Below are 12613 nucleotides of genomic sequence, written 5' to 3'. Positions count from 1 at the left end.
TAATGCGTAGTAGCTGCGTAGAGAAAATGACTTCATCTTTCTGAGCTTCAATTCCCTTATCTGTAAAATGAAAGTGTAATGCCTACTCCATTAGGTTTTTGTGAAGATAAATGGAGCATGGTTATAGAGCATACACCCATTTGGTATACGCAATAAATGTGTGCTCCCGCTCTTTCCCTTTCCTCTAAGCCCTCGGACTGCACCTAAGTGGGAGCTTTGAAGCATTTTGCTTAAGCCTCACCTGTCCTCCATATGTTGTAATGGGACTTCGATAGCAAGGTACACGCAGCCATTAAATAACTGCCTTATTGAAAGCTGTAGAGCTATTATTTATACCTTCTCTCTAAATAATTTATTATATAATTCTAGTAAGTGTGACCAAATAAGTAATTCATTTTTTTTAAGTTTATTTATTTACTTGTTTTGAAAGAGAGATAGAGGGTGAGCAGGGGAGGGGCAGAGAGAGAGAGGGAGACAGAGAATCCCAAGCAGGCTCAACACTGATGCGGGACTTGAACTCACAAACTGTGAGATCATGATCTGAGCCAAAACCAAAAGTCGAACGCTTAACTGACTGAGCCACCCAGGCGCCCCATTCATTTTTTTTTTAATAAAAAAAACTGTATTTTATGTGTAGAGCACTTAACAATGTGAAATAATAATCCTTCATAAAGGCATAGAATTAGTCCAGGTGTTTATTCGTTCATTGAACATGTAATTTCTAAGCACCACACTGTGCTGGGCACTGTTCTAAGGTTTGGGAGCATAATAAACAAGACTTTTTCCTGGAGACAGTACACAGGAGAGAGATAGGCAAAAGAAGAGATGCTTATAATACAAGGTGCTCAGGAGCTGAGGAAGCACTTACAAGGAGCCCTAAGATTTGGGGAGAAAAGGAGCTAGACTGGAAGGCTGCCAGGGGAAAATTATCTCTGCTGAAATGGAAGGTAAGTAGGAATGTTGTTTTCATATATAAAACATACATACTAGGATATTTTTCCAGGCTAAAAAGGGTAAGAGTGTGTTTGATTTTATTTTGTTTTGTTTCTCCCTCCAATGTGATTAGCCTGACCTAGTCTATCAATGGATTTCTCTTCCTGGGACCCGCAGTAACCTTGACTGGTGGAAAGAACATAGCCACATTGGATTATCTGTTTTAGTAGGCTACTTTTAGTTTGGTTCCCAGTCTTGCTTTGTCAGCTCCCTCTAATCTTTATAATCCTATTTAAACTGCCTCTAACCACAGCTGCTCATTTGCATGACATTGACTCTGGTATTTTCATCTCAAAAATCATGTGATTTGAGGGATTCTGGCTCTTGACCCCAAATTATTAAATATTTCATAGTCTGTCTTCCAGCACACCAAGGCTTTTAGCCAGAGTGGTCAGTGATGTCTCTTCAACGTTTATAACCCTATACATTAAATGTCATGTAATTCATTGTTTAATGTGTGTCTTCCAAGAACTGCAAATTCCATGGTGGCAGGCACTGTCTGTGCTTTTCTTTACTGTGTGTCTACTGTCTACCCTCCTTCTATAGTAACTGAAATTACAAAATCCCCTCATAAATAATTATGCGATTTAAAATAAAGAAAATGTTTATTTTCTTTATGTTGTGTTTTATCAGCGGAATGGGAGGGATTCTTTTTACCAGGTTATGCTAATTTGAGGTAATCGCATTAAGACTTCCCACAATGTCTGGCATAAATAAGGTCCTCAATTATATAATTATTAAGATTGTTATTATTTTACTGACAAATAGCTCCTGATGCTCACTGTTAATTAGTACTGTCAGAGTGTCAAATTTCTAGGTAAACGACATAATTAGATATGGAAAGGCTCAAAGAATTCAGAGTAGGAATGAATCTATCCTGGAAAAGTGTATGGTTGTACCAGAGGATTTTAAGTCTTCTAGGTAAATATGAAAACATTTCATATTTTGTAACTTTGTGCTTTAAATACATCGGGATTTTTGCAGATGCTACAGAGGAAATATGGTTGCTTATTGCCCTTCCCATAACTGGCTTTGGATTCAGCTTTCTCAGATAAACCAAATCATCTATATGACACCTAACTTTCTTTTTAAAGACTTTTTTCCTTATTTTATTTTTGAGAGAGAGAGGGAGAGTGTGAGCAGGGGAGGGGCAGAGAGAAAAGGAAACAGAGGATCCGAAGCTGGCTCTGCACTGACAGCAAAGAGCCCGATGTGGGGCTCGAGCCCACAAACCATGAGACCATGACCTGAGGTGACCTGAGCCGACCTGAGGTGACCTGAACCGACCTGAGCCGACCTGAGCCCAGGTCAGATGCTTAACCATCTGGCTTAAGCCACCCAGGCGCCCCTGATACCTAACTTTTTTAATTTGGTTGCTTCTCCCACAGGCCCACCACTACCATCAGCAGGACTGAGGAAAGAGAAGAAATAGAGGCCTACATACCACATGCCTAAGTATCAAGTTAATGAAGTATTAAATAAAATGTGTTTTGTTTTCACCTTGAAAAATATACCTTTGTAACAAAAATCAAATCCATAGGGGCGCCTGGGTAGCTCAGTCGGTTGAGCATCTGACTTCAGCTCAGGTCATGCATGGTCTCATGGTTCGTGGGTTCGAGCCCTGCATCGGGTTCTGTGCTGAATGCTTGCTCAGAGCCTGGAGCCTAATTCAGATTCTGTGTGTCCTTCTCTCTCTGCCCCTCCCCAGCTCGCACTCTGTCTCACTCCCTCAAAAAAATAAATAAATGTAAACAAAATTTTTTTAATTTGAAAAAAAATCAAATCTATAAAATGATTGTTATAATGTTATTGAAACTTGGCAAAATTTCAAAGACAACTAGATTTAATTATTGCACGTGTCTGGGTCGATCTATTGATGGGCCAGGGATGTTGATATCAGTAATAAAATAAAGATACACCTAAATGATAAGTTATTATATATTACACATAATTTATTTTCCTGCCTTTTCAGAAAAATTACTAAGTGCCTTATAACAATCAAGATTTTACATTATTTGTGTTCTATTGACAGTATGGCCAAATGAAATAACACACTTTTTTTTTCTTTCTTTCTTACTTTGAGGTATGATGGACAAATCTTACAGGTACACAAGGAAAAGTAAGACATGATCGCAGTGAAAAGTGAAGACAATCTAACCAGAAAGCTTTCAGCTAATGTGGAAGCTGAAGTTCTGAGTGGGACATGCTTCAGGGCTGAAAGGAATGGTAATTAATGTTCCTCCCCTTCTTCTTCACTCTCTCCTTCCACAAAATCCACACCCACTTCATAATCCTTCTCAGGGGCAGCAGTGTCCTCACAGGTCTCAGAAAACTCTCCTTCCTTCATACTCTCACCCGTATACCACTGAACAAAAACACGCTTGGCATACATCAGGTCAAACTTGTGGTCCGGACAATATCAGACCTCAGCAATGGCTCTGGTGTTGCTCAGCGTGCACACAGCTCTCTGTACTTTGGCCAGGTCTCCACCAGGTACCACAGGCTGGTAATTAATGCCAACTTGGAAGCCAGTGCTGCACCAGCCCACAAACCGGATGGAATGCTTGGTCTTGATGGTGGCAATGGCAGCATTGACACCTTTGGGAACACATTGCCATGGTACAACAGGCAGAAAGCCATGTAGTTACCATGCCAGAGGGCACATTTCACCTGGTTGGCTGGTTCGAAGCATGCATTGTTGATCTCTGCTACAGAAAACTGTTCATTGTAGGCTTTCTCAGCAGAGATGACAGGAGTATTTGTGGGTAGGGGAAGTGGATGCGAGGATAGGGCACCAGGTTGGTCTGGAATGTTGTCAGATCAACATTCAGGGCTCCATCTAATCTGAGGGAAGCAGTGATGGAAACACACTCTGGCTAATAAGGCAACGAAGTTAGTGTAGGTTGGGTGTTCAATATTGCACTTTCTATGGCAGATGTCATACACGGCCTCATTGTCTACCATGAAGGCACAATCAGAGTGCTGCAGGGTGGTATGAGTAGTGAGAATGGAGTTATAGGGCTCAACTACAGCTATGGAAAATTCAGGGGCTGGGTAAATGGAGAAATCCAGCTTGAATTTGTTTCCATAATTGACAAACAGATGTTCCATCATCAGGGAGATGAACCCAGAGCCAGTTCCCCCTCCAAAGCTGTGGAAAACCAAGAAGCCTTGAAGACCTGGGCACTGGCCAGCTGATTTCCCAATTCGGTCCAAGACAAGGTCAATGTTCTCCTTGTCAGTGGTGTAGTTCCCTTGGGTGTAGCTATAGGCAGCATTATCCTTACCTGTGATGAACTACTTTGGGTGGAAAACCTGGTGGGAGGTGCCAGTGCAAACTTCATCAATGACTGTGGGTTCCAGGTCTACAAACACTGCCCTGGGCACGTGCTTTCCAGCACCTGTCTCACTGAACAAATGTTAAACGAGTCATCTCCTCCTCCCCACAATGGTCTTGTCACTTAGCATCTGGCCATTGAGTTGGATGCTGTGTTCCAGGCAATAGAGTTACCAGCAAGCATTACCAATCTGGACACCAGCCTGACCAATGTCGATGGAAATATAGTCATGCATAGTGGCTATGGGTTAGCAGGTTCAGGCAACAAGAGCAGATACCAGGTCCCAGTTACAGCCCCCAACAAGCTAAGAGTCGAGGTAAGTAATGCACTCAAGTTAGATAATACTTTTTGAGTCATGGTAGAGTTTAGATCATTTTGTTAATTTCTTATGTGAGCAATCTTTGTACTGTTTGTCAACACAACTCATAATATGTTACTTAGATTCAGAAAGAAATAATAAATTTAAATATCATGTTCCAACATTGCATTTGGCTCCTACAAATCACCTATACTATAGATCTTAGTTTTTGCTCATGAAAAAGTAGCTTGACTCCAAACTGGACAAAAGATATGAAACAACTATCTTCAAAATACTGGACAACAGGCAGCACAGGAGTGTGATACTTGAGAGAAGCGGGGGTTGGGGGGGGGATGAGTTGAACCCTGCCCAGAGGCAATTTCAGAATTGTGACATGAGAAAAAGGAAATCAGGCACAGCCCAATGCTCTTGCTTAATTGAGGAGTCTGAATTACGATCTTGGAGACCAAAGTGTCTAGAATATGCAAGACAGAGTACCAGTGAGAAGGAAGTTGTGCAGAGAAAAAGCTCCAGAAATTTGCAAAGGGGTCTTCTCAAGTCTTTGGTAGAATAAAATAAAATGCATCTTTATGTCATTTATAAACAATGTTTTTTTTTTAAGTTTATTTATTTACTTTGAGAAAGAGAGAACACATGCAAGCTGGTGAAGGGACAGGGGGAGAAAGAGAATCTCAAGCAGGCTCTCAAGCAGAATCTCAAGCAGGCACGTTGTCAGTGGGGCTCAATATCACTTAACCCACTGAGCCACCCAGGCACCCTCTAACTTATCTTTATATTTAAAACATTTCTTTGGGCGCCTGGGTGGCTCAGTAGGTTAAATGCCGAAGTATTGATTTTGGCTGGGGCCATGATCCCAGGGTCATGAGATTGAGCCCCGAGAGGGGTTCCATGCTGACAACGTGGAGCCTGCTTGAGATTCTCTTTCTCCCTCTGCCCCCTCACCCCACCCGCATGCTCTCTCTCTTTCTCTAAATACATACATACATACATACATACATGCATACATACATACCTCCTCTGAGCTTAGTGTGGAACCTGCTTGAGCTTCTCTCTCTCTCTCTCTCTGCCCCCCCTTCCTCTCTCCCACTCATACATGTGCACTCTCTCTCTCTCTCTTAAAAGTTAAAAAAAAAAATTAACAATAAGTTAGAGATAAAGAGGCAGAAAAATATATAACATGTAAATTCTAGTAATAAAACTGTTTAGCTATATTAATATCAAACAAAGTAAATTCAAATCAAAAATATTACTAGAGGGGTGCCTGGGTGGCGCAGTCGGTTAAGCATCCGACTTCAGCCAGGTCACGATCTCGCGGTCCGTGAGTTCGAGCCCCGCGTCAGGCTCTGGGCTGATGGCTCGGAGCCTGGAGCCTGTTTCCAATTCTGTGTCTCCCTCTCTCTCTGCCCCTCCCCCGTTCATGCTCTGTCTCTCTCTGTCCCAAAAATAAATAAAAAACGTTGAAAAAAAAATTACTAGAAAAGACTGCTAGAATTGATTCATGAATTCAGCAAAGTTGCAGGACATAAAATTAATGCACAGAAATCGGTTGCATTCTTATACACGAACAGTGAAGCGACAGAGAGAGAAATCAAGGGATCAATCCCATTTACAATTGCACAAAAAATCATAAAATAACTGGGAATAAATCTAACCAAAGAGGTGAAAAATCTATACACTGAAAACTATCAAAAGCTTATGAAAGAAATTGAAGAAGACACAAAAAAATGGAAAAATATTCCATGCTCCTGGATAGGAAGAACAAATATTGTTAAAATGTCGATACTACCCAAAGCAATCCACGTATTCAATGCAATCCCTATCAAAATAACACCAGCATTCTTCACAGAGCAAGAACAAGCAATCCTAAAATTTGTATGGAACCCGAAAAGACCCCAAAGAGCCAAAGCAATCTTGAAAAAGAAAACCAAAGCAGGAGGCATCACAATCCTGGACTTCAAGCTATACTACAAAGCTTTAATCATGAAGACAGTATGGTACGGGCACAAGAACACACACTCAGACCAATGGAACAGAATAGAGAACCCAGAAATGGACCCACAAACATATGGCCAAATAATCTTTGACACAAAGCAGTTAAGAATCCAATAGAATAAAGACAGTCTCTTCAACAAGTGGTGTTGGGAAAACTGGACAGTGACATGCAGAAAAATTAACCTGGACCACTTTCTTACACCATACACAAAAATAAACTCAAAATGGATGAAAGACCTCAATGCAAGACAGGAAGCCATCAAAATCCTCGATCAGAAAGCAGGCAAAAACCTCTTTGATCTTGGCCACAGCAACTTCTTACTCAACACATCTCTGGAGGCAAGGGAAACAAAAGCAAAAATGAACTACTGGGACCTCATCAAAATAAAAAGCTTCTGCACAGGGAAGGAAACAATCAGCAAAACTAAAAGGCAACTGACCGAATGGGAGAAGATATTTGCAAATGACATATCAGATAAAGGGTTAGTATCCAAAATCTATAAAGAACTTACCAAACTCAACACCCAAAAAACAAATAATCCAGTGAAGAAATAGGCAAAAGACATGAATAGACACTTCTCCAAAGAAGACATCCAGATGGCCAACTAACACATGAAAAAGTGCTCAACATCACTCATCATCAGGGAAATACAAATCAAAACCACAATGAGATACCACCTCACACCTGTCAGAATGGCTAACATTAACAACTCAGGCAACAACAGATGTTGGCGAGGACGCGGAGAAAGAGGATCTCTTTTGCATTGTTGGTGGGAATGCAAGCTGGTGCAGCCACTCTGGAAAGAGTATGGAGGTTCCTCAAAAAACTAAAAATAGAACTACCCTATGACCCAGCAATTGCACTACTAGGCATTTATCCACGGGATACAGGTGTGCTGTTTCGAAGGGACACATGCACCCCCATGTTTATAGCAGCACTATCAACAATAGCCAAAGCATGGAAAGAGCCCAAATGTCTATCAATGGATGAATGGATAAAGAAGATGTGGTTTATATATACAATGGAGTATTACTCGGCAATCAAAAAGAATGAAATCTTGCCATTTGCAACTACGTGGATGGGACTGGAGGGTATTATGCTAAGTGAAATTAGTCAGTCAGAGAAAGACAAAAATCATATGACTTCACTCATATGAGGACTTTAAGAGACAAAACAGATGAACATAAGGGAAGGGAAACAAAATATAAAAACAGGGAGGGTGACAAAACAGAAGAGACTCATAAATATGGAAAACAAACTGAGGGTTGCTGGAGGGGTTGTGGGAGGGGGGATGGGCTAAATGGGTAAGGGGCATTAAGGAATCTACTCCTGAAATCATTGTTGCACTATATGCTAATTTGGATGTAAATTTTTAAAAATTAAAAATAAAATTAAAAAAAAAGTATTACTAGAAATAAACAAGAACATTTAATAATGATAAAAGTGTCAATTTATTAAGAAAGCATAATAATCCTACTTATATGTGCACCTAATGACAATACTTCAAAAATTCATAAAACAAAAAGTGACATCACTAAATTTATAGCCAAGTTCACAATTACAGGTGGTTTTAACACTTCTTTCTCAGTAATTGATAGAAAAAAATGTAAAAAGCCATAATAAACTAGATTTTGAGCAACCAATTTAACCTAATTGACATTTATGTAACACTATATCCAACAACTGCAGAATACAAAATCTTTTTTAATCTTACTTGGAACATTTACCAACATAGGCTGTATGCTGAGCCATAAACCAAATCTTAATAAATTTCAGAGGACTGTAAGTATACTGAATATATTCTGTGTCCAAAACAGAATTAAATCAGAAATCAATAATAGAAGGATGTCTGGAAAATCTCCAAATATTTGGAAATCAAGCAACACACTCTTAAATACCCAATGGTCAAAGAAGAAATCACTAGGAAAGTTTTAAAATACTTTGAACTAAAAGGGCACCTGGGTAGTTCAGTTGGTTGAGCCTCTGACTCCTGATTTCAGCTCAGGTCACGATCTCAAGGTTTGTGGGTTTGAGGCGCACATTAGGCTTTGAGCTGACGGCTCAGAGCCTGCTTGAGATTCTCTGTTTCCGTCTCTCTCTGCCTCTTCCCTGCTCTCTCTCTCTCTCTCAAAAATAAAATAAACATTAAATAAATACATACATACATAATACTTTGAACTAAATGATAAAAACACAACATACCAAAATTTGCTGCATGCAGCTAAACCAGTATTTGGAGGCAAATTAGTTTTAAATGCTTAAATTAGAAGGAATAAAGGTTTAAAATAAACGATCTATGTTTCCACCCTAGAAACTAGGGGAGGAACAGCAGATTAAAGTCAGTGTCGAAGGAAAGAAGTAAAAATAATAAATATATATAATAAATACAATATGAATATATAATAATAATAAAAGCAGAAACCAATGAAATTTTTTTTAAATTTTTTTTAACGTTTTATTTATTTTTGAGACAGGGAGAGACAGAGCATGAACAGGGGAGCGTCAGAGACAGGGAGACGCAGAATCTGAAACAGGCTCCAGGCTCTGAGCAGTCAGCACAGAGCCCGACACAGGGCTCGAACTCACGGACCGTGAGATCATGACCTGAGCCGAAGTCGGCCGCTTAACCAACTGAGCCACCCAGGCGCCCGCCAATGAAACTTTAAAAATCAGTAAAGAAAACCAATAAAAGTAGCAGTTGGTTCTTAGAATGATTAATAAAATTGAAAACCTCCTAGATAGACTAATTGAGAAAAAAAAAAAGGGACCACGAATTCTCAACTGTAGGCTTGGCACAGTGCTAGGCAAGACATAACATTACTGCAGATAGTTGCAAGCCCCTGCAGGGACACCATTCTTCCAGCCTGTCATGCCTTCCCTGCTCCAGAAACTTCAGATCTCTCCACAATGTAGCAGCTGAGAGGTTAAAGCTTCACAGGATAGGAACCCTCTCAGCCCCTGCTGCTCACAGAACCTGTGTCCTTGTCTCTGGAAGCCTTGAGGCTCTACTGATGACTCATTATTTTGACCATCACTACTGAATCTAAGCAACTTAGCACAAAGGTCAGTAACACAGGGGCGCCTGGGTGGCTCAGTCAGTTGAGCGTCCAAATTCTACTCAGGTCATGATCTCCTGGTTTGTGGGTTTGAGCCTCATATCGATCCCGGATCAGCCCACGCTGACAGCTGGGGGCCTGGAGCCTGCTTCAGATTCTGTGCCTCCCTCTCTGCCCCTCCCCTGCTCGCCCTCTGTCTCTGTCTTTCTCTGTCTCTCTCAAAAATAAATAAACATTTAAAAATAGTGGGGGTTTTTTCCATTTAAAACAAAGACCAATAATAACACAGGAGCTGACATTTTAGAGGATCTCATTTTCTTAAGTTTTGAGTTAGAAGAGGAATTTTCCCAGAGTTCTCCAGTGGGCCAGTTGGAGACTTTTTTGATGTTCTTCTTTTGGTTACATAAACACCATGTTTTTTGTTGAGAATAAAAATCCCCAAAGTTAATGTCACTCAGGACAGTCCATGGTGCTGTAACTGCATAAATCCAAAATCATCTGGAAACAGGCAGTGAAGAAAAATATAAAGTTCTGCTAGGTAACAATTAAGCTGAGAAAACAAGGATCTTTAATAAGGTTAAATTTTTTTTTTTTTCTGAGTGTTTTTCTCCTTATTTTCAGAACTGAAAAGCGAGAAGTACAGCAAAGTGCCTCCTATCTAAAATAGACCTTAATAAGAAACGAGAGGGGCGCCTGGGTGGTTGAGTTGGCTAGGCATCCAACTCTTGATTTCAGCTCAGGTCATAATCTCACAGTTCTGGAGATTGAACCCGGGGTGGGGCTCTGCACTGACTGCACAGAGCCTGCTTGGGATTCTCTTTCCCTCTCTCTCTGCCCCTTTCCTGTTCACTCTCTTTCTTAAAATAAATAAATAAATATTTTTTTTTTTAAATAAGAAACTGGATTTGATTTTCATAAGAAATCATCTTGGGCACACTTGGGTGGCTCAGTCAGCTGAGGGACCGACTTGATTTCACCTCAGGTCATGATCCCAGGGTCATGGGATCGATACCCATGTCCAGCTTCACGCTGAGCATGGAGCCTACTTAGGATTCTCTCTCTCTGTCTCCCCCTCTGCCCCTCTCCCTCCCTCACATGCTTTCTCTCTCTCTCTCTCTCTCTCTCAAAGAAAAAAAAAAATCTCAATGATACATTTTTCAGTGTTTTTTTTTTTCAAAAAATATCCAATGAGCAAATGGGTTAAGAGCATAGGTTCTAAAGCCAGACTTCATTAGTTAGCATCTCATCTCTACCACTTATCAGTTACATATCCATAAGCAAGTTATTTAATTTCTATGTGCCTCCCTTTCCTTATCTATAATGTAGGGATTCATAATAGTATCTATGCATTGTGATCATTTAAAAAGCAAATATTTATAAATGCTTAGAATAGTGCTTGTTCACATAAATGCTATATTGGTGCTAGTTAAATAAATAATAAGTAGTATTCTAGATAACAGTTACTATTATCATCAATAAAGGCAAGTTTTTCAATCTTATGTTCAAACAAAATGTTTAAATTAAAATTTTTTTTTAACATTTATTCATTTTTGAGGGCCAGAGCATGAGTGGGGGAGGGGCAGAGAGAGACGGAGACAGAATTCGAAGCAGGCGTCAGGCTCTGAGCTGTTAGGTAGCACAGAGCCCAAGGTGGGGCTCAAACTCACAGACGTGGAGATCATGACTTGAGCTGAAGTCAAAAGCTTGACTGAGCCACCCAGGCACCCCCAATACATATAAAACAATACGTTTAAATAGAAATCTAAGCTTTAAGGCTTGTTCTCCAAATTTGGCATAAATGTCCTTCCCTTCCGACTTTCCCCTATTCCCCTCCCTATGCTATTCCTTCTCCACTAAGCCATCCACATGTGAAAGTGTGGGCCCTGTGTTGATAAACTGATTGTTCTTAACTCTTCGTTCATCAGCCTAAGAACAAGAAAAGCAAGATTGAGGCCGATGCTATAAAACTCTGAGTCAATAAAAATAATAGTGCTGTTTACACTACCTAGGGCAAAGGCAAGGTAAGCAGACAAAAAGGACTTTTCTTCATTGCTGAAGTCCCCGAGCACAGAGGCACCCCATATCTGTGGTGAGGGCTCTAGCAGGAATTATATCCATTTGGTGTTGCATAATGACTTGCTACCAAGCCTTCCAGTAACTAGTTGGTTAAGTTACTTAACTTCGCTCTTTGCATCTGATCCCACATCAGTAAAAGCTAGGCATTAATAGACTAGGTTGTGAGATATAATGAGTTAATGTATACACATGCATGGTAAAACAAGAATATCATAAATGTTAGCTATTACTATTTTGTGGGAATAAGTCTTTTCAGTTGGAACATTGCTTCTTCTTCTTTAGCGTTTACTGCAAATAACTACACGACTTAGAAAACGGTGTTGGGGGGACCAGGAGTTTGTAGCCGAGGGACCGCAGGGAGAATTTGATAGCACCACAAGGGCAAAATCTACTAGAATCAACTTTAGCATGGTGATTAGAGCAGAATCCCAGTGGCCAGCAACTTCCTTACAAAGCCTCTAACGTCCGAAGCAGGGCCCTCAAAAAGACATCTGTATCGCCTAGGCGGCCAGAAGGGGCCCTCCGCACAGCCTTTTCTCCACTAAATTCCGGGAGAGTTGGCTCGGCGGCCTCCACGCTCCCAGAGACGTCTTTACCCTGTGAGGTGTGTCTGTGCTTGCCGGCTGCGCGGCCCCAGCCTCCGACCACAGCGGCAGGTGGCGTTCCCGCCAGCCACAGGGACCAGGATCTGCAAGCTAGGAGCCGCCTCCTAGCCTCATATCTCGGGGGCGTGGCTCGCGAGGAGGCTCCAGTCACATTGGCTGAGGCTGCCCGGGGGCGGAGTCAGTGCGCGCGAATTCCAGACCCTGCAGCTCCGCCCCATCGCGGGTCCCGGGGG

At 41.1% G+C, this 12613-nt stretch overlaps 1 pseudogene; it reads right to left on the bottom strand.

Annotated features, from left to right (window-relative positions):
• Window positions 1–3223: 3223 nt before the first annotated feature.
• LOC125164497 (tubulin alpha-1B chain-like) lies at window positions 3224–4566 on the bottom strand (annotated as a pseudogene).
• Window positions 4567–12613: the final 8047 nt, after the last annotated feature.

Source organism: Prionailurus viverrinus, chromosome B1 (assembly GCF_022837055.1).
Source record: "Prionailurus viverrinus isolate Anna chromosome B1, UM_Priviv_1.0, whole genome shotgun sequence".
Taxonomy (NCBI): domain Eukaryota; kingdom Metazoa; phylum Chordata; class Mammalia; order Carnivora; family Felidae; genus Prionailurus; species Prionailurus viverrinus.
The sequence above is the reverse complement of the archived record's forward strand: the minus strand, read 5'-3'. Positions and strand labels throughout refer to the sequence as shown.